At 47.5% G+C, this 27,861-nt stretch overlaps 1 protein-coding gene and 1 pseudogene across 1 annotated transcript in view; one reads left to right on the forward strand and one right to left on the reverse strand.

The window, feature by feature from the left end:
- Nucleotides 1-27,861, forward strand: part of UNC5D (unc-5 netrin receptor D) — a 224,785-nt gene that overhangs the window by 68,093 nt on the left and 128,831 nt on the right. The window lies entirely within an intron of this gene.
- LOC136662614 (5S ribosomal RNA) lies at nt 27,278-27,394 on the reverse strand (annotated as a pseudogene).

Consider the following 27,861-nt stretch of genomic DNA (forward strand, 5'->3'; position numbering starts at 1 on the left):
GCCTTATGAGAGCTACCTTACGAGATATAAAAATGGCTTAAAACAAGGAAAGATGGGAGATGTGGCGGCACAAACATGTGAGCCTCTCTGCTTGTCATCCCCTCTTCCTAACCAGCCAGTCACCAGGTAGGAGAGAGTGATGTATCAAATTGTCCCATCTATGTAGTGCTCCAGCCTTCCCAACAGGGACCGGCCCATCCATGAGGCCAACTGAAAAAGTCACATCAGTTAGCAGATGGGAGCACCTACCTCTTCCCACTCGCCTCCGATGTCTCCTCACACAACCCGGACAGGAAAAGGAAGAGGAAGGCAGAAATGAAAAAAGAAATATAGAGGCGCTGAGCTAAAGCATTGGAGAGTGGGAGGAGCAGAGGCTGCCACATTATCAGGTAAGGGGTGGCATGTGCCAAAGACCATCAGGAGGTCTTTGGCCAGCACTGCTCCTTTCTACACTAGTGCATTGGAATGTGAGGAAGCCACTGACCAATTGTTTGGTTTTCAGCCCTGGGGAAAATAAATAAATATGCCACTATGGGGTATTAATGGTTGGCAACCTTCAGTCTCGAAAGACTATGGTAGAAGCCTACAGCACCCGGTATTCCCAGGCGGTCTCCCATCCAAGTACTAACCAGGCCTGACCTTCTTAGCTTCCGAGATCAGACAAGATCAGGCATGTGCATCTGTTTGTGCATATAGGAGGATGGGATGGGTTTTATGAACACAAGTCCTGTGGGACTACAGTTGCTGCAGAAGTGAGATGGTTGGCAACCTTCAGTCTCGAAAGACTATGGTATAAGCCTACAGCACCCGGTATTCCCAGGTGGTCTCCCATCCAAGTACTAACCAGGCCCGACCCTGCTTAGCTTCCAAGCTCAAACAAGATCGGGAGATAGTGTTCAGTATAGGGAGATGGTTGGCAACCTTCAGACTCGAAAGACTATGGTATAAGCCTACAGCACCCGGTATTCCCAGGCGGTCTCCCATCCAAGTAATAACCAGGCCTGACCTGCTTAGCTTCCGAGATCAGACAAGATCAGGCACGTGCATCTGTTTGTGCATATAGGAGGATGGGATGGGTTTTATGAATACAAGTCCTGTGGGACTACAGCTGCTGCAGAAGTGAGATGGTTGGCAACCTTCAGTCTCGAAAGACTATGGTATAAGCCTACAGCACCTGGTATTCCCAGGCGGTCTCCCATCCAAGTACTAACCAGGCCCAACCCTGCTTAGCTTCTGAGATCAGATGACATTGGGCATGTTGCCCCCTCTGAAGCTAACCCTAACCCCCTTCCCCCCACACACACACCTTTCCAGTCTGTTCTGTTATGTGATTGTAAAGGACTTTTCTCTTCTAGGCTTTGGTGATGTCACAAGCACTTTCATGAATTCCAAAAATGCTAATTCCGCAGGGGGGGGGGGGAGTTTGATCAACCAGTTCTAAAGCCTCAGATGTTTGTTTGCCTGGATCAACTTAATTTACAGATAAAAGAGGCCAGTGCAGTGCTGGCGATGCAGACAGAGGCCCACACCGTGTCACTTTAGTAAATAGTCTTTAGGCTGAATTGCATATTAGTAAAAGCAAACAATCGGGGAGGCTCGCAAATAATGTTGCCGTCCTGTAATTCAGCTTTTCATGTTGCACAAGCGTGAATCGATGGGCTTAGATCTTGCTGAGGCTCTACTGTTTTCACGTAGCTCTGAAATAATACCACCCTGTCCCGATGCTGTTCAGCAGCACCTCTGCTTGATTTGCAAGTTTGCGAAGTCAGACCATATTTATCATATTTACTGGTCTAAAAAAAAGTGCACTTTTATTTGTGCCCAGTGCTAGTGGCATTGCTAGAGGGGCGTGGGGGCTGTGGGCCACACTAGGTGATGCACGCGGGACGGGGGGGGGGTGACACCACTACCGGCCAAAATTTTTAAAATCTTGGTATTTGTTTTTAATCATATCATCATGTTGTGTATCATTGGATGTATAATTTCATGTTGAATGCTATGAAACAAACGGAATTGTAATATCTCTATTCTGTCAAAAGTTAAAAAAAAAAGAACACAGAAGGGGTTGGGTGATGGTGCATTGTCCCGCCCACTGCTTGGGAGGAGGTCCATCATGGGAGTACCATGATATCCTCCGGCATCAGGTGACACAAACCCTAGAGATGCCATTGCCCAGTGCAAAAGATCACAGTTTACATGGAGCTGTTTTACAACAAAGTAGTAGTGGCTGTGCTGCCTTTTCAAAATACTAAAACCGGCCATTATCTGAACAGCTGCTGGTATTCTGTTGAATGAGCAGGTCTCTTGTCAGGCAGAGGGCAGAAGCAGCAGGAAATGTGGTAGCCTTTAGATGAGCACAGATCCATTTTTTATTGTGCACTAAATCCAGAAAACACTGAAACCTCCCAACCATGTTTTATACATGAGCAGTGTAGGTATGTGGATAAAAAGCCTGTGGCTACCCTACCCTTACCCCTGGGGGCTAGGGGATAAGAATAGGCCCTCAGTTTGGCTGTACTTGTCATAAGAGGCGACTAAACAGCCATCGGATAGATGGGACTCATCCGCCTGAGAAGGCAGCTCATCTGAGAGAAGGAAAACTCTGACCCCAAACCTCCACTGCCTTGTGGCTACATCCAGTTATGGAAAAGGCTTCAGGAGTCAACCTCGAGGCAAAATCCCTGAGGCAGTTCATGGCTGAACACAGTCACGTTCTGGCAACTCCTGCGACGCTGCTGGAACCAACCATATTGGCCTCTGCCTTTCCATTGGACCATTTCAGCGACGTGGAGAGGGGTGATTTGCTGCATGGGTAGCAGTCTATCCTCCATATCTACTTTACCCAGGCTTTGCGCACTGGAGAGGACACTATTCCAGAACCACCATTCAGAGCGCGATGCCAGTCTTCCGAGACTGAAGGATGCCAACAACCCTACCACGTTCAGTTTGAACCTCCATCTGCTCACCTAGCTTTGACAGAACAGGGGACTGAATCATATCTAGGGCTGGCCCATCCATGAGGCCAGCTGAGGTGGTTGCCTTGGGTAGCAGGTTGGTGGCCACTGTTGGTCTGATCACCCACCTCTGCTGCTGGTTGTCCTCTTTGCAGTCTCAGAATTGGAGAACAAAGAGGAGGATGAAGAGGAAATTTGGAGAAGGGAGTAGTGGTGGGCTAAACTACTTTGCCCCCCTCTTCAGTGTGTAAAATCAGGGGATGGAAGGAACCTTTACAATGGAATATGTTCTCTGATCCCAGTTCTTATGTGATTACATCATTAAGTGAACATTCAACCCAGTCTAGTGCCTTGGTTGTGCAAACAGACACTCCCTGCCTGACACTAGCTGGGTGCAGAGGCTACTGGAGATAGTTTGTTTCTTCTCTGCACTGAGAGTCTGCAATCTGAGTCTGCAGATTTTTTTTTTTACCCCCTCGGTGACTGACATTCCAATGCATCTCCATTTCCCACCCACTCTCCCCCCACCTCCCAACTTGACTTGCATCTTGACTCCTGCGTAGATCCAGTTATTTATCATTTGCTTTCTTCAAAGGCACATAATGCAGATACACAGAAAACAGCCTCTCTTTTTCTCTCCTTTCCTTTGCTTTACGATCTGCCAAGTTGTTAAGTTGTTATCTTCTGCATCGCTACAGCCAGAACTTGAGATGAGATTTTTTTTTCCCAAGTGATAAGGAGTTGTGTGCCATTTCAGTTCCTGCGTCTTTCAATGCATTTAATTCAGGCATTTTGTACAGTGCAGAAACTCCCTTTTTTTGTTTCATCCCCCATATGTTCCTTTAGTTGAGCGCCCTGATGACACCTTTCTTTGTTGATGTCCTTTCTTTTGAATTCTGTGGCAATGGCTTATCTGGCATTGTTCTGATGTGTCTTGAAGCACCACTTATCGTTGAATCGCTTCTGATTCCTTTGTTGCCACACTCAGAAACGGGATCACTTTTGTCCACTATTGTGTGCTGGAAATAAACATTGATATTGTGTGTTCCTTCTCCCATCTGCCTTTCAAACTGTTCCCATCACTGGATACTGTTGTGCTATAGATGGCCATTATAGTTGTTATAAGAGATTTTTGCACAGTCAGACAGGTGTTACTGTCTGGTTTGTTTTATCTAGATACCTTTCCAGGGACCAGCGGCAGACCTCCCCAGCCCCATGCGTTGGGGCAAAGGTGGTGCCCCCCATGGGCTGTCACTGACCCCCCTCACTCAAATCCGCTCCCTCCACTCACCTGAGGCTCACGGAGCCTCGCACGACCCAAGGCTGTGTTGGTGAAGCCTCTCTGAGGTTCCCTGACACTATATCAGAGAGGCTTTCATGGGGTCCTACAGCTTCGCACCCTGGGCATTTGCCCCATAGAATACAGTGGTAGGTCTGAAACTGCCAAGGACCTAGGTTGCCAGACTTGTACCCTATTTTGCTATTATAAATATCATCACAAGATGTAAGCTATTCCCAGTAAAGCTGCTTCTTTGCAGTTATTGATGGTAATTTCTGTAGCTGTTGTGATCTTCAAAATATTTTGGAATTTCACCAAGGGTGCAAATCACCACTGGGGTTACGCTGGTCTTCTTCTGCCACAACCTTCTGATTTCTATTTGCAAATCTTTGCAGTTTTTCCCCCAGTTCTTTTTTTCTACTCTACTTTCACCTGGTATTGCTATATTGATGATGATGATGATGATGATGATGATGATGATGATGATGATGATGATTTTAGTGGTCCTTCAAGTGGCAATAGATGGAATTAAGATTTTATGGGCACAATCCTAGCCAACTTTTCAGCTCTGAGGTAAGGGAACAAATGTTCCCTTCCTTTGAGGAGGCCTCTGTGACTGACCCCCCCCCCCCACTGCAGAATGCAGCACATACCCCATTGGCACAACTATGGCACTGCTGGAAAGTTGGTTAGGATTTGGGACTACAAGACTTATCTCTGGCTTAAGCAATAAAGTTTATTTTGTTTGTTTAAGGAAGGAACTTTGATTCTGGTAGTATTTTCTGCGTGGAAACTTTGTGGTCAGCTAGAATCAATGGGGCCACCACCAAGTGGGCCTATTGGGGCATATGATGGGAACCCCACATGGACTACCTGCCCCGTTGTTAGCTTCTGTATGGGTTGTGATCGCTCAGAAGTTGAGTTAGAAAATCTAGAATTGTATGGTGACTCCAGATTTTCCCAACTCTGTGTGCAAATTGCACATGTTGTTAAAACTTAAAAGTCACAGCAAGGTGCCCCATAGGCTACAAAACAGGTTGTGTCAGCTGGGCTTGTGTCCTTTGTCCACGGAGGAAAGGAAGGAGCGAACCCATACTCCTAGGGACAAAGGCATCTAATGACACAGTTGGACGCTAATCTAGGCTGGAGTGAACCAATTCAGTTGATGAGTTTAAAGTCAGGCAACTAGTATCTGTGTCCGGAGTTTGCAGAAATGTCTGTCCAATTAGGGCGCAATCCTAACCTGCGCGGGAACAGGCAGGCCAACTGGCCTGTGTTGTATCCAGCACGGGTTTGGGGCACAACTTGGAGTAAGGGGATTTCTTTGCCCCTACCCCAAGCAACACCCCAGACAGCCCTATGGGGCTACTCAGATCTACACCTGAAATTTTGCGGGCACAAATCCGAGTGGTCAAGTAACGCCGCTCAGACTGGGGACGGGGGTTGGGATCTGGCCCTCACCGTTGCAGCCGGTCCCATTCCCATCCCAGGCCCTATTCGCTCCCGGGGCACCGCCCTTCCACCCAGAAATTTCCCCTCCCTGTCTCTGTTTCTCCCTCTTGCTGCCCTTTCCCACCCCCTGTGCCAGCCTGCCTGAGCTGGCACAAACCTACCTCTTCTTGGCACAGGATCAGCTCTTCTCCTCCTCCTGAGTTGTCGAGAAGGTGCTTTATAGAACATTTGCTATGGCTGGGAGCCGGCACAAGAGACTTACACCAGTTCCCGGGATTGGGGGAATGGAATTGCACTGTTAGGTGATTGGGGGAGGGGGGGTGTCATTGTGTAAGGATGCCCTTCAAGAACCAGACAGAATAAAGACAGGAGAGACCAGGATGTGCATGACTAGCTATCTTGACTGAAGAGCCTAAGGCAGGATTATTCTCCACCCCTTGTACCTCTCCAGCTCAGCTGATCTTCCTGGGCTGATAAGCTGCCGATACCTCTGGCTGCTGATATCAAGTGTGACATTGTGGGGGGAGCAAACCCCGGGCCAGAAGGTTGCTTTCCTTGCAAATGGCTTGCGTAACTATTCTTCCTGGACTGTGAATGTTTTGTCTGGGCCCTTCTTCCTGAATCCCCAGGCCAGCACCTCGAGTGCTTGACCCCACATTACAGACTTCCCATTTTCAACAGGACATTAAAAGCACTGTATCTCAGTTAGCCCTTCCCCTTCCCTTTCTCTGTGCCTTTTCAGTGTCTGTGTTACGAGTATATATGTGACTCGTCCTGCGGAAGGCAAGCGGCGCTTCTGATTCTCCCTACCTCGAGGACGATATACAGTCACATCTCTCTTTTTTATCTTGAATGCATAAAACAGCCTGGCACGGCTCGGGCTTCATAATCCCCAAGCACGTAACCCTCATCATCAAATAGTGTGTTCTTGGTGCTTTCTTGCCGGGGGGAACTTTATCTCTCCAACTTTATAGGTGATATTGAACACCGGAGTTGCCACCCGGCCGTGATGCGCTCATTTACTTTCAGAGGTAAAGCGGTGATGAATGTAGATAACTTGACTCTGTCATTTGGTGTGGTTCTGTACCATCAAAGGTGGAACATCCGGAATCAATATGACTAATAGATCCTGGCTCCTTGCGATGGAGTCGGCAAACTGGATAAATTACCACATCATCTCTGACTCACCGGTGGCAAGTCCTTCCTACTGTTTGATCCCAACGAGCCGTGATGTTACACTCAGAGGCTGCTATCAAGCCCGTCTTGAGCTGTGAGTGGGGACAAGTCAATACTGAGTTGGTCCAATTTGGAGGACTTTCCGTGATTTGCCTTGCATGGGATAACTTTTTTCAGAGTCTGATTCATTGTTGCTTTGGCTGTGAAAGGAGAAGATGTCTTCCAATGAACTCTGTTCATTGATTGGCCACAAAGTGCTTTTTGCTTTGGTGATGTTGATGGCAACATTAATGAGCATCACGCTTTATACGGATCGAGAGAGAGGATCATGTACTGAGGGGTACATCCTCAGGGGTACATCCTGCTTCCAATCCAGAGCAGGGGTGTCAAACTTGTTTCATATAGCATTCATGGCACCTGCTGAGGACCCAAAGTGACATCATTCAGCAGGAAGTGATATCATTAAGCAGATGATGGCCAGAAGGTGGCACTTTGTTCTCACATTGGGACTCATTAGGTGCAAACGGCAGAAGAGAAAATGTGCACATCTTGATCGCATTTTCAAGAGCCCAACTGTCATGTGGGCCACCCTTTCAGCCACTTGAGAATCAACTTGATGGCTCAGCAGCTTAAGGATCTCTGCAAGGTGATGCCTTAGCAGAAGTGGTGCTTGAATGGGCAGCCCTTGTGATAACTGGGCTCTCCCAGTACTTAACAGCACCTCCCTCTCTCACTCCTCTTGGTCTGATCCTTCCCACATAGTATCCTTTGCCTTCTGATGCCTCCTTCTCTCTCCTTCCCAGAGCCTTTGCAGAAGCTTTGCTGCTGAAAGGGCAGCTCTGGGAGAGCCCAATTATAACAGGGAGGGCCGGATCAAGGGTCTGCATCTGGTCCGCAGTTCTTATGTTTGACACCCGTGATCTAGAGACACATCAGGGAGAAAGCAAAGGGAAAGGAATCGAAGGCAGGAATAAGCAGACATTTGTGGTGGAGGAGGGGACATAGCCCAGTGGATCATTCTTTTCATGCTACAAGCCTGAGGTTCAGTTGCTGGCTTTTCCCAAGAAGACCTGGAAAGACCCCTGGAGAGCTGTTGGTGGTCAGTGTTGGCAATACTGAATTCAGTGGACCAAGACTGATTTGGGTCCAAGGAACTGTGTTCTTAGTGCTTCACAGGGGCAAAAACCTTCCTGCAAAAGCATTGATGAGCCTGAAACTTCCAATGCAGCAAGAGGGGCATTGGTGTCGTTGTCTTGGTGATAGGAGCATGTTCTTTCCCTGCCCATGAAACTGGGGCAATGGCAAGTGACTCATTTACCTTTGTGGACATTGTCTCCTAATCACATTTGATGGGCAGTCATCCTGTTCAATTGTATGATAGCAAGGATCTTGTTGTAAAGCGAGCCTTTCAGAGGTGGAGGGTGTGTGTGTGTGTGTGAGATGCATCACAGAGTGACAGGAAAAAGGCTGTGAAAAAAATGTGACAAAAATGTGCAGAGGGGTTAGAGGAGGTGGTGCGAACCTGAGTTTCCCTTGCCCTGAAATGGCAACATTCACAGCAGCGGCAGCAACAAAAAAAGAACATCTTTGTAACATCTTACAAAAAAAAAAAAAAATTGGCAGAGTGCTACTATAAATTGAGTGAAGAGGGACATATTTTCCATGCTAAAAAATATCACAAGATACATGGACTCTGGAAACGTTTGCGGCAGCACTGCGAAACACAGGCTTGATGCACACGCTTTACCATTATAAAGGCACAGAAGTGTGTATCTTGGTTCATTTTCTGTGCTTTCACCTCCGTTCAAATCTAAAATTGGAGTAGGGAAGTAGAATGGTGGCAGCACGTCTGATAAAAGTCAAAGACCCGAACCCCCATCTTATACAGGGGGCCCCCCGCATCCACAGATCCCGTATCCATTGATTCACTTATCCTTGAGGGGAGCTCTGAAGGATCCTCTGAGCCCGTCCATGGTCTCAGACTGACCTGTAAAAGTAAAAAAAAAAAGCTACTTCTGCCCCCCCCCAAACTGGAAGTGACAGTTTTAATGCCTTATACAGCATTAGAAGGTCCAGGAAAGCCTGGGGGGGGGGGCATTTATAAATCCATAGTTTCCATTAACAGTGGGGGGGGTCCGGAAATTGAACCCCTGCGGGCACTTGGGTACTCCTGTATTTGACTCTCTCACCTTAGATTCCCTTCCTCTGATGTAAGTAGCTTACTTTGAACACTAGAAAGCCAAGGGCCACCCTCAGGTTCAGCGTCCTGATCCCCTCTTTTCAAATCCTGTGGCATCTGTTAAGGAAAAAAGGCTGAATTTGATGTGCCACCCCTGCGTCAGGTGGCACATATTTATTTTATTTTTTTCACGTTTTTATACCACCCTTCCTCCAAAGAGCTCAGGACGGTGTACACAGCTGCTCCCCTCCTTTTGTCCTCACAACAACCCTTTGAGGTAGGTGAGGCTGAGAGGAAGTGGCTGGCCCAAGGTCACCCAGGAAGCTTCATGGCTGAGGGGGGATTTGAACCTGGATCACATATGTGTCGGATATCGTGACAGTTTGGACCTGCTGTGGGTTTCTGTGCTGTTTTGACCTGTAAAATAATCTCAGGGCCCAATCCTATCCACCTTCCCAGCACTGATACAGCCATGCCAATGGGGCGTGAGTTGCATCCTGTGGTGGTGGGGGAAGTCACAGAGGCCTCCCCAAGGTGAGAGAACATTAGTGCCCTTACCTAGAGGCTGCATGGCACCCACATTGGCACTGGAAAGTTGGAGAGGATCGGGCCCTCAATCTTTTATTTTATTTAAGTTTTGAGCAATGTACGAGCTGCTTTTTCCCCCCCGAGCTTCTGGCATAGATTTTGACAACTTAATGGACCGCTGTAGACTGTGAAAACTCCACTAAACTCTCTGAGTTTATTTAATGTTATTGCTTTTAATGGAAATGTAGAACAATCGTTCTTTGGGGCAGTCTGCGTTTCTATTGAAAACGCATCAGCGGAATATGGGGGGGACGCGCGAAAAAAGCAACAAACATAAAAATCGAAAATGTCACCAGGCTTCCAAAAGCAGTTTGAATGTGTGCTCCGCAGTCACGGCACGGGTGTATTTATAGCGCTCACACACAACTGTGTAAAGTGTAATTTAGCAGGATAACTATATTGTAATAAAGCACTGTGGTTCTTGCAAAAATGGCTTGTGAATTATGGTCATCACTAAACCTGGTTTCCAGTTATCGAAAACACAGTGTGATTACTTAATGCATATAACATACACTTTATATACTTCCTTATAGATCTGAGCCCTTGTGTGGCTGGAATATCAATACCTGTTTTACTTTGAAAGCACTGAGTTTACGAATACAATAAGGCTTGTTCTATTTGTTTTTCTCTCCCTTAAGTTCCCGATTCCTGGTCTATGTTCAGGTTAGGCTCTACTGAGAGCCCAACCCTATACCTGTCTGCTCAATTGTAAGTCCTGTGGTAGTCAGTGGGGCTTACTCCCAGGTAAGTATGCTTAGGATTGCAGCCTGAGCCTCTCCCAGCTTAGTTTTCCAAGGTTTTCTATCCCACTCAGGACAGATCAAAGATATGCCATTCCACAGTTATGGTATGTCTTGTATCTTTGTTCATGATGTAGCTCCCCACCAACCAATAGGCTTTCTCCCAGGCTTTGGAGAGAAAGTGGTTGGCTGATGGAAAGTGAGTGATAAGGAACTGACAGCTTCTCCTCCTGTATTCAGTGTTGACATGAGCCAAGAGGAGAGGAATGAGTACCACATAAGGGGTCCAACTCCTGGCTTTGCCTACTCCACAAAGAACTTGGTGCTAGTTCTGGATCTGCTCAAGATGGTGCCCCACTTATGTCAGCATAATGTTAGCATGGCTTGGGGGTTTTCTACCTCCTCTGCATAAAAAGTTGGGAAGAAAACAGTGGTGCTTCCCACACCACAGAATGTAGTGATCTCAACCCAGCCATTCCCAAGCATCCCTGGTTCGAATTTCACATGGAGGAGGTCCCAGGTTCTAACCCTAAACCCGAACTCTCTCTAGAGAAGGCTGGGAGAAGAGAATACACAACACACATCTGAAAGTACACTCATCCTGTCTTTGAAATTTGATTATTGCAGTCATGTCCTAGCTTAAGAAATGACAAATATAGAGAAATGCAGGTGTAGACCTGAAAACAACAAGTTATCAGTCTGCCCTGCTCACCTTTCAAATGTGGTCTTGGGAATTTCCAAACAACACAGTCCTGGAACATGCTGGAATCCCTAGCATGCATGCACTGCTAAAACAGAGATGCCTGCATTGGCTCGGTCTTATCGTGAGAATGGATGATGGCCGGATCCCAAAGCATCTCCTCTATGGAGAACTCGTGCAAGGAAAGCGCCCTACAGGTAGACCACAGCTGCGATACAAGGACATCTGCAAGAGGGATCTGAAGGCCTTAGGAGTGGACCTCAACAAGTGGGAAACCCTGGCCTCTGAGCAGCCCGCTTGGAGGCAGGCTGTGCAGCATGGCCTTTCCCAGTTTGAAGAGACACTTGGCCAACAGTCTGAGGCTAAGAGGCAAAGAAGGAAGGCCCATAGCCAGGGAGATAGACCAGGGACAGACTGCACTTGCTCCCAGTGTGGAAAGGATTGTCACTCCCGAATCGGCCTTTTCAGCCACTCTAGATGCTGTTCCAGAACCACCATTCAGAGCGTGATACCATAGTCTTTCGAGACTGAAGGTTGCCAACACACTTGAGAATTAGTGAAATGGAGTGAGGGCAAGGATTGTGTCCGAGATCAGCCAGATAGGAGGCAGTCCATTCCCAGCGGAGTTCCCACTTAGATGGTCCGACCTCTTTCACCCCTCCCAGCCACCATAAATTCCCTTGCCAATCACTGATGGGGAGGGTGGGAGAAGACAAGATCTGCTGCTGTCACCTAATAACCTGAGTCAGCAGTGCAGTTGCCTCTAATACCTGGTGCTGGCCTTGAGTAAGAGGTTGTGGGCCTCAGCCTCATTGAAGCCACTTGTGGGGGAGCCTTTCTGGGAGAATAAGCAAAAGCAATGAATGGTGTTGCTAGTGTGTGCAGGGTGTGTGGGCAGCACCGGCTGACGCGCACAGTGGGGTGAGACCACTACTGGCCAAATTTTTTTAAAATCTTGGTATTTTTGAATAATGCCTTCATGTTATATATCCTTCAATGTGTATTTTCATGCAGAATGCAGTGAAACAAACTAAGGCAAAATATCTCTATTCTATCAAAAGTAATAGCCAAAAAAAAACCTGAGGGGCAGGAAAATAGTGCATCACTACACCCATCACCTGGAGCGTTGCCCCAACCACTGCATGGGAGGGGGGCCATCATGGGGGTGACACACTGGCCTCCCTTACCAGTTGATGCAAACCCTAGTGAAGCCACTGAGCCGAAGCACTTGAGTGGTGTGATTTTGTGTCTGTGTGCATCTATGTCTGTTGTCTTGTGTGCTCCCTGGGGCATCTGGTGGGCCACTGTGAGATACGGGAAGCTGGACTAGATGGGCCTTTGGCCTGATCCAGTGGGGCTGTTCTTATGCTTAACTACAATTCCCAGGAAGCCTTGCAGGTCTCTTGTGATCTGGTGTGCTCCCTGGGGCATTTGGTGGGCCGCTGTGAGATACAGGAAGCTGGACTAGATGGGCCTATGCCTGATCCAGTGGGGCTGTTCTTATGCTTAACTACAATTCCCAGAAAGCCTTGCAGGTCTCTTGTGATCTGGTGTGCTCCCTGGGGCATTGGGTGGGCTGCTGTGAGATACAGGAAGCTGGACTAGATGGGCCTATGCCTGATCCAGTGGGGCTGTTCTTATGCTTAACTACAATTCCCAGGAAGCCTTGCAGGTCTCTTGTGATCTGGTGTGCTCCCTGGGGCATTGGGTGGGCTGCTGTGAGATACAGGAAGCTGGACTAGATGGGCCTATGGCCTGATCCAGTGGGGCTGTTCTTATGTGCACTCCCTTTTCCCCTTTGGTTGCTGTAATCAGCTGCTAATGTGAGACACAGATCAGTAAGTGTCCTTTGGGAGGGGCACATCCCCCCCCCAGGAAAGACATATGCCCCATAGCATCATAATGGGTAATCTAAGGGAGTGGGGGTGGGTGGGTGGATTTGCTTGGATACTTGTGCCTTTGGCTCCTCTAACTAGTGAATGGTGACTCTCGATCGTTGTGGGGAATTAAAACCAATTGCAAAGTAGGACTTTGCAAATTCCACCCATCCATACATCTTCCTAGTACGAAGTCCGCCGGGGAACGCTGGAGCATGTGAACTCTTCATCTGATTATCATTCTTTTTGAGTGAGCTGTCAAAAGCCGGTACTTTTTGTTTTATTTGATATCTCACAAAATAACATATCTTTGGGGGAAAGAAGATCTGTAAGTTACAATACCATGTTGAAGCTGAGTGGCAGCTATTGATTAGATCAAGGGAGTCTATGATCGTCCCTTGGTGCGTGGGTGTGTGTGTGTGTGTGTGTATATATAAAGGCTGGATATATATAGCACTGGCGTGTCTTCCATTAATTCATTGCCACATAAGCTTTCCCCAGCTTCTAGCAAGACATCCAAATCCGCTTTATAAAGTTGACGGTGCATGTGTTGCTTAACAGACAAGGGCAGAAGGAAAGCCCATGAGAAGGTTGATCTTGGAGTGTGTTCGTATGAAGATTTAATGAAGACTGAAGGGATCGTTCACACGTGTGAATCAGCCGTTCACCACCACCCCATGCAGTCACTTCTAGCACAAGTTCGAGTACCGAAACCACAGTGTGAGTCAGGTAATTGGGGTGGCACATTTTCCAGCTGTGGTTTCCTGAATTTACCCAGTGTAATCTTCCAGAGTCTGTGTGTACAAGACAACAGAACAAGGGTTCCCAAACTGTGAGTTGTGGCTCCCTGGGGAGCCACGGAAACCAGCCTGGGGAGCTGTGGGATCTTCACAAAAAGCCCCACTGCCCTATACAGTGTGTAGGATTGTGGCCCTAAAGAAGAATCACGCTCAATGGCCCAGTGGGTCAAGGGAGCCACCAATTTAAAAAAAAAGATTGGGAACCACTGCAATAGAACCTGAGTGATGCCAGATCAAAGGTTCATTTGTCTTGATTAGCTAACTTCTCTGCACTAGGTTCTCTAACCTTCTCTTGTGATGGCCTTCAAAAACTCCTTACCTGAGTAGGTCTGTCCAGTGACCTCTCTTGTTCCTTTTAAATGAGCAGATATAATTTTAAAAAAACCCCCAAAAAACCTGCTAAACTTTTAGTGAATAATTTTATAAATGATTTTAACTTCTGCTTCAATTTTGTGTTTTTATTTGTTTTCTTTTATTATTTTAAACATTGTTGTAGAAACCTTGGGGAGGGTTATAAAACCTGACAGGTGGAGGTAAAAAATCCCTTTAAATAAATAAACTAGAGCTAACTTTTGCATAATATTTATTTTCTCTTGTCACTTTTTCTTCCTCTTCCTTTTTTTTTTCTTTTTTTTCACCTCTTCTGCTTTTTTCACCTGTTTTATACTAAAAGGCTGGATAGAATAATTTTAAATGCGTCAACTCACTCACTGAGCTTCCCGGAGTTAAATATATTAAGGCTGGGTGAACACTCACTGTTAACCAAGGTACCAACTTTCCTGCATGAGTTTTAATGCTCAAGCCTAATTCAAAAGACAGAGATGAACCACAGACAATGAGCTTTGGGTCTTGAATGCCTCCTCCTGCCCCCAGGTGGCCAATCCCCCCACTTTTTGGGGGGGGGGACTGACAGCCCAATCCTGAGCTGCCCTGGGTGCGCGGCTACGGCAGCACTTTGCAATTAGACAGCAGGAAATGCTACCTGATTTACTAATTGCTGCAAAATGTTAGTTGCGAATCATCAGAGGTTGGGGTTGGACTAGATGACCTTTTAGGTCCCAACTCTATAATTCTGTGAGAGAGCCATCAAAGCCAACATTGGAGGAGTGGTTGGCGCGGATACGGAAAAGAGCAGAGATTGTAAAATGAATGGAATATGCTCCCTTAAAGGATGGTAAAAGGAGAAGTGAGACTTTTTTATAATACATTTTTAGCCTCTAATGAACTCTGGCACATCAAATGGTTATTAATGCTTACTGGAAGCTTTCCCATGATCTAGAAATTTCAGATGAAGTGGTAAGGTCATTTAAATCACTATAAATTACGGAAACGCTGCAAATCAGAAGTGTTTCATAGGAATAGTAATTTAGGAATTTGGGCTTCTTTATGGTATATTAAGGATTTTATAAACTGTTCACGATTGCCAGGGTCATCAGAGCGACCCGGTTCTCTACACCTCATGCACAGTGTGGCGGAGGTAAAACGACTGCCAGAACAGCAGGTAGAAACACCAATGGCTGTCCGAGATCCCACATGTTGACAGATCTCCCGCAGAAGTGTTCCCGTCTTTAGAACAATTGAGATGCCTGATGAGGGCTCTTCTCCAGGGGCGGGATTGATGGGGCATGTACAGCATTTCACACTAGGTTTAAAAGCAAAGAGGTGTGGTGATGATGAATGATTGCAGATGGGCTCTGTGAAGCTAATGGAAGTCCTATGAAGCTCCACTGGACTAATGATAACGCTCTTCAAATACCTGAAGAGCTGTCATATGGAAGAAGGAACAATTTTGTTCTCAACTGTCTCTGAGAGTAGAACGAGATCCATTTGGGTGCAAACTACAAGAGAGGAGATTTCGGATGGACATCAGGAAGAAACTCTTGCTGGTCAGGGCTGTTGGGCAGTGGAACAGATTGCCAAGGGAGGTAGTGGATTCTCACTCACTGGGCTTCTTAAAGCAAAGGCTCAATAGTCACCTGCTAGAGATGAATTAGGAGGATTTCTTGCTTCAGGTAGGGGGTTGGACTAGAGGACCTTGTGGGTTCCTTCCATGATTTTATGAAGATATCTTAAGGGCACTCTGGAGAATCTGGGTCTTGAAACAACCAAGGTGAGGCAGTGGGATAAACAGATACAAGCCCTCAACTGGGAAACCTCAAGAGGAGGTATCTTTAGTCTCCTTGAGAGCCACAATACAGTGGTGGTTCTGGAGTTGAATTTGGACCTGGGAGATCCAGGTTAAAATCCCCACTCAGTCAAGAAGCTTCCTGGGTGGCTTTGGGCCAGTCACTCTCTCTCTCTCAGTCTCGCCTACCTTCACAAGATTGTTGTGAGGACAAAAGGAGGGAAGGAATCACATCCTGAATAAAAAATTGAATGAATGAAGAACGAATGAATGAATGGCTAGTTGTTGACCTGTTCTTTTTGATGGTTTTGGGCTCTCTCTAGGGCAGTGGTTCTCAAACTTTTAGCACCAGGACCCACTTTTTAGAATGAGAATCTGTCAGGACCCGCCGGAAGTGTCATGGCTGGAAGTTACATCATCATGCAAGAAATTTTTGACAATCCTAGGCTGCAATCTTACCCACACTTACCCAGGAGTAAGTTCCATTTACTATCATTGTTGAGAGCATATACGGAGTAGCCTGTTAAAAGTACAGATCTGCAACATTTCGCCAATGCAGTCACATACCATGCTAGCATCAAGTCTAGTATATTAAAAATTGAATACTGAAATGAATGGAGACCCACCTGAAATTGGCTTGTGACCTACCTAGTGTGCCCCAACCCATAAGGTTTGAGAAACACTGCTCTAGGGACTATGTGGCATTACCCATCATTTGTGTCATACAAAACTGGAAGCAATCATACAACAGAAGTTTATCAGTTCTCAGTTTCGAAAACAAAATTGTCAAGTTTCCAAAAAAAAAAAGTGGTGGTGGTGATCTGGTCACCTGGGGGCAGGAGAAGGCATTCAAGACCCAAAACTCATTGTCTGTGGTTCACCTCTGTCTTCTGAATTAGGCTTGAGTATTAAAACTCATGCAGGAAAGTTGGTGCCTTGGTTAACAGTGAGCGTTCACTCAGCCTTAATATATTTAACTCCGGGAAGCTCAGTGAGCGAGTTGACGCATTTAAAATTATTCTATCCAGCCTTTTAGTACAAAAACAACTTCCAGAGTAACTGACAATAGTAATTAAATCAGTCAGTTAAAACACGAACACAAATCAAGAAGCAGAATAAAAATTCCAACCATGAAAACCATCAGCAGGCATAACAAAAATTAAACGGTAATAAAACAGCAAGAGCAGCATTAAAATATTGGTTAAATGCTCCTAGAAAAATGAAGTTGTCTTCCCTTGACTTTGAAAAGCTAGAAAGAAAAATTAAAAGGGGGGATGCCAACCAAATACCCCTTTGGAACATTCTACAATCAAGGTGCTGCCACAAGGAGTTCCTGTGTCTAATAGGCATTGTTCTAAACTCTGGGAGCAGGGCCACCTAGAACATAGCCTTGGTTACTGATCTCAGAGCATAAACAGTTTCATAGGAACAGGACCACTCTGTTTTGGTCAGTCTGTGGAGCTACCAGGGGGAATTGGTGGTTGGGGGTGGAACCTACTGCAAAATGGTGGCTTCTGAGGGAGGCAGAGACAGTGGTGAAATTGGGTCTTGTACCACTGTATGCAGTGTGGACAGTTTTTGCACTCAGTTGTGCTTTTTTACTTGATATTCCATCCATGTTTCATGCAAAACTGGATTCACATTTGAATCTGGGAGGACACATGGATAAAAAAAAAATTCAAATTGCCTAGTCCAGACTGGGCAGAACATTCAGGAGTGACCTTAGAACACTACTGAATCTCATACAGATGGACCTCTTTTTATTTGCAGGTTTGGAACCCATGGATTTGACTCAGAACAGATTCCAAACCCATGCTGGAGGGAAGCACCTGACCTCCCGCAGCAACCGGAAACATCTGGTCTCATCCAGGAGGTTTTCTGAGGTCCAGGGAGGCCACACTTGTAGTCTCCAAGCCTCAGAAACCTTCCTGGAAGTGTTGGAAAGGCACTGCTGATTTTTGCTAAAATAGGAGGTGCCTTTCTGACACCTCTGGGGAGCTTTCTGAGGCTCGGAGAGGCTGCATGCAGAACACCTCCTTTGGGCTTCAGAACACCTTCCAGACATGACCTCCTTCAGAACACCTTCCAGACATGATGCTTCCATTTGGATCCAGAAGGTGCTTCCATTCGCAACCAGAGGTGGACCCCACCTGCATCTTCCGTTATCCACAGGTTTTTGTTTCCGTGAGGGGCCCAGGAACGGATGCCCTAAAGATACTGAAGTCCAACTGTAGTAGTTTCAGAGTGACCTTTGGCCTGTCCCCAGTTTTAGTCCCTGAAAATTTCTCCCGAAATGTGTTTGGTCTTTGAGATGTTTGCAACTCTTTGTTGTCATTCCTGCCGCAGACTAATACAGCTACCTCTCTAGAAGTACATACAGACCCTACTAAACTTGCTCAATCAAATGACCTTGGTTCTTCCCCTTCCCCCAGTTTCTTTCTAACTAGATTGTAGCATCAAATGTAAGCCCCTGCAGGTTCTCTGCTACCTGTTCAGACCGACTGTTGCATTCATTTTTCATTGTCGCCCCTGCGAGTGATATAGAGTGGTGCGATTTATAGCCGTTCTGGATAATTCATAAGATTTTGCTCTTGTGCTTCCCAAAGTTGAATGGCACAACATTGATCAGTTGGTTGGTCTCGGACCTCTTCTGCCTTTCTCTAAGATTGTTCCTGGGACGAAGGAGAGATGTTGTGCTTTTGTGGGGGTGTGATATTGCTACCCAGGAATCATTCCGCCCCACCACAATGTTTGTTCTGCTGTCAGATGCATTCCTTGCCCTTTGACACTTGCATCCTTTGAAGAAAATACCAGATTGGGCATCCTTTCCCCCCCCTTCTTTTTCAGAAGTGCTTCATCTTGCCTCCTCTGAGCATGTTTGTGTTGACCTTAGATCATGAATCAGGTATTAGAAGAGCTGACACAAGCCCAGAGGCTTGGAGTAATGCTATATTGAGGTTCGAACAGCTTTCAAAGGCAGAAAAGCTTGTGATCACTAGTGCTTATATGAGCTATCTTGTTCTGTGTCTCAGTATGATGAAATAAAAAGAAGAAGTTGAATTTCATGATATTGTTGGGTATTTTCTTGAAAAAGGAGTGTGTACCCTGCACATGCCCGATTTCATCTGATCTTGGAAGCTAAGCAGGGTCAGGCCTGGTTAGTACCTGGATGGGAGACCGCCTGGGAATACCTGGTGCTGTAAGCTTATACCATAGTCTTTCGAGGCTGAAGGTTGCCAACCATCATCTATGTGTTCAGGACCCATGGATTTGACTCAGGAGGGTCTCGCTATACCTCCCAGATGCAACCTGCAACCAGAAGAGTTTTCTAGTCACATCTGGGAGGAGTTCTGAGATGTGGGGAGGCACTTAAGAAACATCTCCTGGAGGCCTCTGAAAGGCACTGCCCTTTCAGGGGCCTCCAGAAGGCCTTCTGAGAAATGGGAAGGCTGCATGTGGCCTCCCTGGGCCTCAGGAACACCTCCCAGAGATGACTGGAAGACACTCCTGGTCATGTCCAGGGGTCTTTGAGACCCTCCCTGTGGATTCCATAGTCTGCGGATTTTGGTATCCATGTGGGATCTGAGAATGGGTCCCCAATGTTTACCTAGGCTCAACTGTACAGTCAGTATATAATTTAGGCATAAGGATCATTTCAAAATGGCTGAGCATCTGTGGGCTAGTGTTTGATTGGAACCTTTTTTCGGAGTTGGCCCAAGACTTCTAGACAGAACACCCCACCGCCGACCAGCAGTTCAATATCTTTCTCTACCATTACTCCACTTGTTCTCTGGAATTGAAAAGGAAGAGAGGCATAGAGTGTGGAAGAGAGAGGTGGGCTCACAGCAGTGTTCTTGAACCTGTGGGTCCAACCTGTGGGTCTAGCCAAACCTTGTTTGGCTAGAACTTCCATAGCCTCATTGTCTTACCCCACAACTCCTAAGGCTAGCCCTGCTCAGGGCTGCTACCTCACAGTGTTGTTGTGCAGACACAACAGATAGGGGACAGTTGGTGGGTGTGGGTGGGTGGTTAGGGCCCCAGCAGGGAGACAGGCTAGGCAGTGGGTCTCCAGTCTCATGCTTTATTTACTTATTTATTTTGAGGGACCGTGCCATGAAAAAGGTTGAAAAACACTGGGCTGCAGCATCTATGATGCCCACCTTCGCCACATTTTCTCTTCCACTGAATCCAGTGGCAGGCAGGAAGGCAGAAGCAGTCCCCGCTCCCCAGTCCACCACTGGAGGCAACCTCTTCAATCGGTCCCATTGGCAAACTAGCCCAGTTTGTTTTCCACAATTTCATCTCAACTACACCGTTGCCGGATCCGGTGAACTCGAGGCTGACTTGTGTCCTCAGTCTGACAGCCTCGTTTCTTGAGTAAAGACCTCACCCCTTTCGTACCTGTTTTCTTCCTGCTCATTTACCGGCTTCTGATCAGCTTATATGTCTGCCTTCTGACTGCCTACCTTGCTTGGCCTCCTTCCGCCTGCCCTAATAGTGATGAAGACCCTTCTGCTTGCCTGACTCGGAAGCAGCTGTGACTCCAGGCTGCCAGCCCTGGTAATCAGTTTTCCAAAAGCAACAGTTCCTCTCATGTCCCCCAAGATGTTCTCGCCAGCCAGCTACAAAGCTCAGACTGAGATGGCAATCTGGGATCAGAGGCAGAAGACTTTTTTCACTCCCTCCCTGGGAGTTTTGGCTAAGGAATGATTTCCAGATCCTAAGATATCGAGTTATTACCTGCTATCAAAGGTGCATAAAAAGAAAGAGAGTAATAGGTAGATAAACAGTGCATATAAAACCCTCTTTAATTTTACAGAACCCTAACCTGCTCTCTGGCCTTGCTCTCTAGGTCAGCGGTTTTCAAACTCTTGGGGAGAGTTTGAACCTCAGTAAGTCTTGGAGGGGGCAGGGGGAAGGTGGCGATCCCCAGGATCGCATCACTACAGGGAGCTTTTCCTCTCCCCCCCCCCAGTATGTGCCCCCTGAACATGGAAAGCTTTTTCAGAGATGTTTCCTAGACTTCACATTTTCTTTCCCACCTGGGAAATACCTCTGTAGCTTTAATATCCATTATGCTTTCTTAGCAGTTCCTCTACACTCGTGCAGGGTCAGCCTGGCAATAGGTGAAACCTCAGATGCACATGGGCCTTTGGCAGGTTGGCTGACCCCTGATTATACCATAGGCTGCTCCAGAGGCATGGCTGGGGTGTGTGGGCCACACCAGGTGACGCGCACGGGGGAGGGGTGTTACATCACTACCAGCCAAAATTTTAAAAATCTTGGTATTTTTGAATAAGGCCATCGTGTTATATATCAATGGATGCGTAATTCCATGCAGAATTGAATGAAACTAACAATGTTGAAATATTTCTATTCTATCAAAAGTTATAGCAAAAAAAAAAAAAACCCAGTAGGGTAGGATGATGGTATATCACCACACCCAATGCCCAGGGCATTGTCACGCCCACTGCATGGGAGGAGGTCTATGATAGGGGTGATATGCTGTCCTCTTGCACTGGGTGACACAACCCCTAGTGACACCACTGGGCTACTCTTAACTTTTTCCTGTAATACTATGTTTAAAAAAGAAAAAAAAAATATCCTACAAGGCCACTAATGTGTAACAACTGCTTTTGCTCATAGTCCAGTGCAAGTAGGACTCTCCTGGCAGTGTTGAACGCTTCCGTTGAAAGAGCCTCTACAGCCTGTTGGTTATCCACGTCACTGGTAGTGTACCTGGGGGCACATAGTGGGGTCTGTGAGCCTCTGACCCCTGCCAAGAAGCAAAGACAGAGTGCAAAAGAGGAGACGTGATGCCTGAACTCGTCTGATCTCAGAAGCTAAGCAGGGTCAACCCTCGTACTTGGATGGGAGACCACCTGGGAATACCAGGTGCTGTAGGCTTATACCATAGTCTTTCGAGACTGAAGGTTGCCAACCATCTGATCTCCCAGCACACACCAAATTCTTCCCAATAAATCATAGTCTCGCCAATTCCCACAGGAGTGCTTGTTAGTGGTCAGGAGTTTGGGCTGATGAATGATATCCCTGTTTACAAAATGTGTTTTCTTACCATACGTGCATTGTGAGCTAAGAACAGAACATAATTAAGTTCCAGGAGAGCATGTTGCTTCCTATCCATTTTGGGAATCAGGCTTCTCTGACTCCTGCCTATTGTATTGCATGCTTCAGTGGAAACTCCTGTTCCTCCTTGGACAAGCAGAAGCCCTTTGGCTCATCCGCCTGGTGTCTGGCACCAGATCACATTTCCAGAAAATACCATGAAATGGGCTAAGTTTTAGAAATGGGCTGTGTCAGAATGCCGGATGCAAGGGAGGGCACCAGGATGCAGGTCTCTTGTTGTCTTGTGCGCTCCCTGGGGCGTTTGGTGGGCCAGCATGAGATACAGGAAGCTGGACTAGATGGGCCTATGGCCTGATCCAGCGGGGCTGTTCTTATGTTCACGGCAAGAGCGAAAAGGGCTGTGGAGGGAAAGAAAGATGATGCAGGATACAGGTGCTATAGAGATTCAGGAAAGGACCTGTCAGAGCCAGGGTGAAGTGGTGAGCAGCTGTACAGGACCAGATCAGGAGTGTCCCACCCAAGCGCCTCTTGCTTGGCCTAGAGCAGTGAGCTCAATTTTTTAAAAATGTTGGCAGTGGCATACCTAAGGAATCTAGGGTTTCAAAAATGTTTAACACCTCCCAAAAATTTTAACACCCCCTCCCATAAGACATCTTAGAGGCCTCTGAAAGGTGCTTTTGGTTTTCAACATAAGTGCCTTTCAGAGTCCTCTAAGACACCTTTTCAAGGAATGGCACCCAGGGTAATGTACCCCCTGCCTCCCCTTAGCTACACTACTGCATGTTGGTTGGGATGCACAGAAAGCTAGACTTCCAGAATTTGTACATGACCAGTCCAATGCAGGGTTTATATCTGGTTTCATGCTGCCTGCTGGTTACAGCTATGACTCTATTATGTACCTGCTTCAATCTTTGTAGCCTGACCGCTCCTATGTTACCCTCAACCCCTAAGGTTTCTAGGTAAACTCTCAAATTCTAGTCCTTATTGAATGTCCTGTAAACATGGGCAAATGTCCATGCTTACAGATCATCTAGTAATGCACCAGCCAGCACTCCCTCTATGCTCTGTGTCTCCACTTTGCCCCCTACTCTCCCTGGGAGCTGTGTTTATCATATGCTATTTCTAGGGAAAGGGTAGAGATCTTAAGACATTATCTGGCACCCAGATGTTCTGTCCTGGGTACACATTTCCAAGTGTTTGACTCTACCCAGATTCAGTCAACAGATGTACACTGCATTTGAACTGTGACTTGAGTAGAACGTGAATAATGGGACCTGTGAACCAAGGATCATGGAGTTGGAAGGGATCTCCAAGGTCAGGTTCAAGCCTCCTACCAATGCAGGCAGCCCACCACTGCTACATTACAGATTAAAAGTGATTTTAGTTTAATGTGTGAACAGTCTTCGTATATGGTACCTAAGCATGTGTAAAAGGACACAGTGACTTGTGGGAAATGTAGTGGTCTCCTTTATTTCCCTGTGGCTCGCACACCACAGCCGTTTGCTGCTACATACCCAACTGGTTTAAAGGGAGGAAAGGAGTGGGAAGGGGGGTTAGAGGGGGTGGATGGGTAGGAGAGTAATCTAGGAATTTGTCTTCACCTCTGATTTTATTGGAGAAGAATTCAAATCTCATAAAGCTTCTGTGAAATGAGCTTGTGCAAGCCCCTTTAACTCTTATCCATGTTCCAGGCGAATGAGTTGTGCTGGCATTTCAAATAAGATTCAAGCACATTTGTCCGTAAAGACAGCCAACAAACCAGAACAGAGCAATTATCCATGGCAAGATGTTTCAAACTCTAGCCTGGATATCTGAATGAGATCCAAATCTCCTAAAAAATGCCTGCCCTTAAATGGGACAAAACCTTCTGGGCTGTGAGGGTCTGAGTGCTTGTGAAAAGCCAGGCATGAATGGATGAATGGTGGACACCAGAGCTGGGCAAACACCCACTTCCCTCTAAAGCAGGGAAGTCAGACTCTTTGGTACAGTGGGCTGGATAGCATTTGTAGCAGCGGCTGAGGGCCTTAAGTGACACCTTTACACTGGAAGTGATGTCATTATGCAGATGATGGTCAGAAATGAGCACCTGGAAGCTTATGAGCTGCAAATGACAGAAGAGAAAATGGGCAAATCTTGTTCCTATTTTCAAGAAGTGGGAGAGTCCAATTACCACATGGGCTGCCCTTTCAGCAGTGCCACTGCTCAGCAGCTGAGCTGTGGTCTGCCTTGGCAGATGCCTTGTGATGCCTTGGCAAAAGTGGTACTAATAAAAGGGTGGCCCATGTGATTATTAGGCTCTCTCAGCACCTTGGCATCATCTCCCTCTCTCACCCCTCTTGGTCTTCTTCCCCCATACCGTCCCTTGCCTTCTGTGGCCTACTTCTGTCTCTCCCTCTCGGAGCCTTGGCAGAAGTGCACTCCTGAAAGGGTGGCACTGGGACAGCTTAAATTATCACAAGGGCCGGAGACAGGTCCTCCATGGGCAGTAACGGGCCCGTGGGCCTTATGTTTGACACCCCCCACTCTAAAGCATGTAATGGCAATTCAGCCACATACAAGGGGGAAGATGACTAGTTTCTTGCTGTTGTGGTGACAAACCAGAATTCCACAGGAGCCTGAGGGCTGACTCATTCCCAGTTGCCAACGTGTCCTCCTTTGCCTGCAGTTACACAGTCTTAAATCATAAAGCATGCCTAAAAGAGCTACCCCGAAAGGCACGGGGTGTTTGAAGCATGAAAGCTCTCCTCGTTGGAAAAGCACCAAGGCCTGCTTCTCATGATCAGATGCGATGCTCCGGAGTTGAGAAAACAACTTTCAATTTGTGATTTCATGCGCTGAACAAAAATACCCTTCAGTCTGTTTTTAAACTTCTAACTTGGCAGCTTCTGGCTTGACAGATGAAAAATAAACTTGAGAAAATCCAAAGGACTGCATTAATAACACCATCCTGTGCAGGCAAGTACACCTTGCTGTTTCAGTTTGAGGTGCTGCGGCTTGCCTGAAAGTTTGCCACCATGCTTTGATCTCCGTTCCCTAATGCAGGGTTTCCAAACTTTTTGGCAGGAGGGCCACATCATCTCTCAGACACTGTGTTGGGGTCGGGGGAAATTTACATTTCAAATTTGAATAAATTTACATAAATTAATATATTAGAGATGGAACTTGTATGAATGAACTAATTTTACTGAGCTTATTTATACTCGTGCAAGGAAAGCGCCCTACAGGTAGACCACAGCTGCGATACAAGGACATCTGCAAGAGGGATCTGAAGGCCTTAGGAGTGGACTTCAACAGGTGGGAAACCCTGGCCTCTGAGCGGCCCGCTTGGAGGCAGGCTGTGCAGCATGGCCTCTCCCAGTTTGAAGAGACACTTGGCCAACAGACTGAGGCAAAGAGGCAAAGAAGGAAGGCCCACAGCCAGGGAGACAGACCAGGGACAGACTGCACTTGCTCCCGGTGTGGAAGGGATTGTCACTCCCGAATCAGTCTTTTCAGCCACACTAGACGCTGTTCCAGAACCACCATTCAGAGTGCGATACCAGAGTCTTTTGAGAATGAAGGTTGCCAACTACTATTTATAGTACACATGAGATCCAGAAAAAGGAGGGGTGTTAAAATAATTCCTGACACATATAACACACCTCTTCCTAGGATAAAGTACAGAACAAACTTAAGAGGAGTCAGCATGGGCTCTTTCCTCCCCCCCCCCCCCCAATGCAAGAGCATGTTTTTACACTCACACTCACAGCCCAATCGGATCCACACTTTCCTGGGAGTAAACCCCACTGAGTCTGATGGGATTTACTGCTGGGTAGACACGCTCTCCAACTGCATTCAAACATCCTGCGATTTCTCCCTTGCAGCACCGCCCCCCAGCACACACAAGCAGCACAAATAGACCCAGTTTCCAGTCCCTCCTCAGTGCCTACCCCCGCCCCCCCAACCCAAACAGCAGGGCAAACAGACCCAGGACCTCTCACCCCCATTGGACACCTGGACTCAGCTGCAGCCTCCCCAACCTAATGGGAGGGTCATGGATGGGTGAGGGTCCTGCTGTCCTGTGAGTGCTTTTCCTGGATGTCACTGCAAAGAGTAGTTGCGTCGGGCCAGCGAGGGCTCCAGTGGGTCTCCAGCGGGCCGAGCGCCCATTGGGAGCTCCCTGGGGGGGCCGGATTGGGGCCCCCCGCGGGCCGCAAGTGGCCAGGGTGCCGGGGTTTGGGCAGCCCTGCCCTAATGGAACTCAAAGAATCTGCAGTGGAAGCCATCTTGTGTGGGTCTCCTGTTTGGTGGTGGCTCCAGCACACCCCAGTGGTGTGCTTTCCTCATGCTTTGGACACGGTGTGCATACTAGCCACTCCCCCCCCCCAGTGGTAGCAGAAAACCAGACTGCAGACGGGGCTCAAGTTCTCCTTCATGCCATCAACTATAGTGATGTGGGAGGCAATGGACAACTCTCATCTGTCCAGGTGTTTGCCGAGATCAGCTGCAGAAACAGCCTCTTTTCTTTCTTCTCTGGTATCATTTGTTAATTTCCAGGTGACCTGCCTGCCAGTGTGTGTCCCGAACCTGGCCCTTTCACCAAGGGTCTCCTCAGGAGCAGGGATCTCCTTAGGAGTAGGGGAATTGAGTAAGTGCCGCCCAAATCTGGCCCCTAGGCAGGGGGTCTTCCTGGGAGTAGGGGCTGAGATCTCACAATATCTCAGGACGATCACATGGCCACAAGGGGTGGGGCCAACTGGGCTGGCAGCAGGGTTCATAAGGAGTCCAGCAGCTGTAGGGAGAGGTTGCTCCCCCTGTGGGCTCCCAACCAGAGGAGAGAACAGAGGGAAGCAGCTGTGACCCCGGGCCCTTCCTAATAAATACTTGTCCCTGGCCTGAAAGGGGCTCAAGGAGCCTACCCTCCCAGGGCAAGTGAACCCTGGCAGGATGAAAGGACCACCCACAGGTGGACCAGGTGCTCAGCTCCTCTGGGGCCTGGGGGCAAACCCTGGGAACCTGTCCCAGTGTACGGCCCCCTGGAAGAAGCCCTCCAGAGGCAGTTCCTCCACGGCTGCCAGCCCAAGCCAGCAGGGACAATACCACCTGGCTACTGCCAGAGGCAATAAGCCCACCCAGGGACAGTGTCCTGGTTATTATCTCTATGGGCCCTGCTTCTCAGGCGTGGTGGGAATCAACAGACCATTACCTCAAGCGCAGCATATGCTACCCCTGTTGAGTCCCTCCCATCCATATTTATCCCGACTCCATCCTTTTTCCTTCCTCTGTCTCCCTTATGCAAATGGTTGGTTGGCAACCTTCAGTCTCGAAAGACTATAGTATAGCCCTACAGCACCCGGTATTCCCAGGTGGTCTCCCATCCAAGTACTAACCAGGCCTGACCCTGCTTAGCTTCCAAGATCAGACGAGATCGGGCATGTGCAGGGTAACGGTTGTCAACATTTCAATTGTAGATCAGATTGCAAGCCTCTCTGGGCAGGAGCCAGTCTTCTCACTCTGCGTAAAAGCGCCACTTAAATTAGTGGTGTTGTATAAATCACCCCCTTACTGCAGTTCCCTGCAAACCCTAGGACACCATCTCCGATTCTGTGCCACCCCATTTCAACTTCCTATGAATTTGGGGGAGAATCTCTTTTTGCCTCTCTAAGCTCTCAGGAGAAAGGGTCATCGGAACTTCTGGTGATTTGGTGCCAAGGAGATGCAGGTGATGCTTCAGATGGCCTTCTTTAGCGTAATGAATTCTGTTAGGATCTTGGCAATGTGTTTTGGCAAGGATTGGCAGAGGGCATGGAAGATGAGGAGCTGAAGAGGGATATAGTAGGAGAGGATCACAGACCAGTCCACAACACAGAAACCTCCACTTCAGCCAGTGCTGCGACTCCGAATTGAACATAAGTGTCTGTGATT

This window comes from Tiliqua scincoides, chromosome 11 (genome assembly GCF_035046505.1).
Source record: "Tiliqua scincoides isolate rTilSci1 chromosome 11, rTilSci1.hap2, whole genome shotgun sequence".
Lineage (NCBI taxonomy): Eukaryota > Metazoa > Chordata > Lepidosauria > Squamata > Scincidae > Tiliqua > Tiliqua scincoides.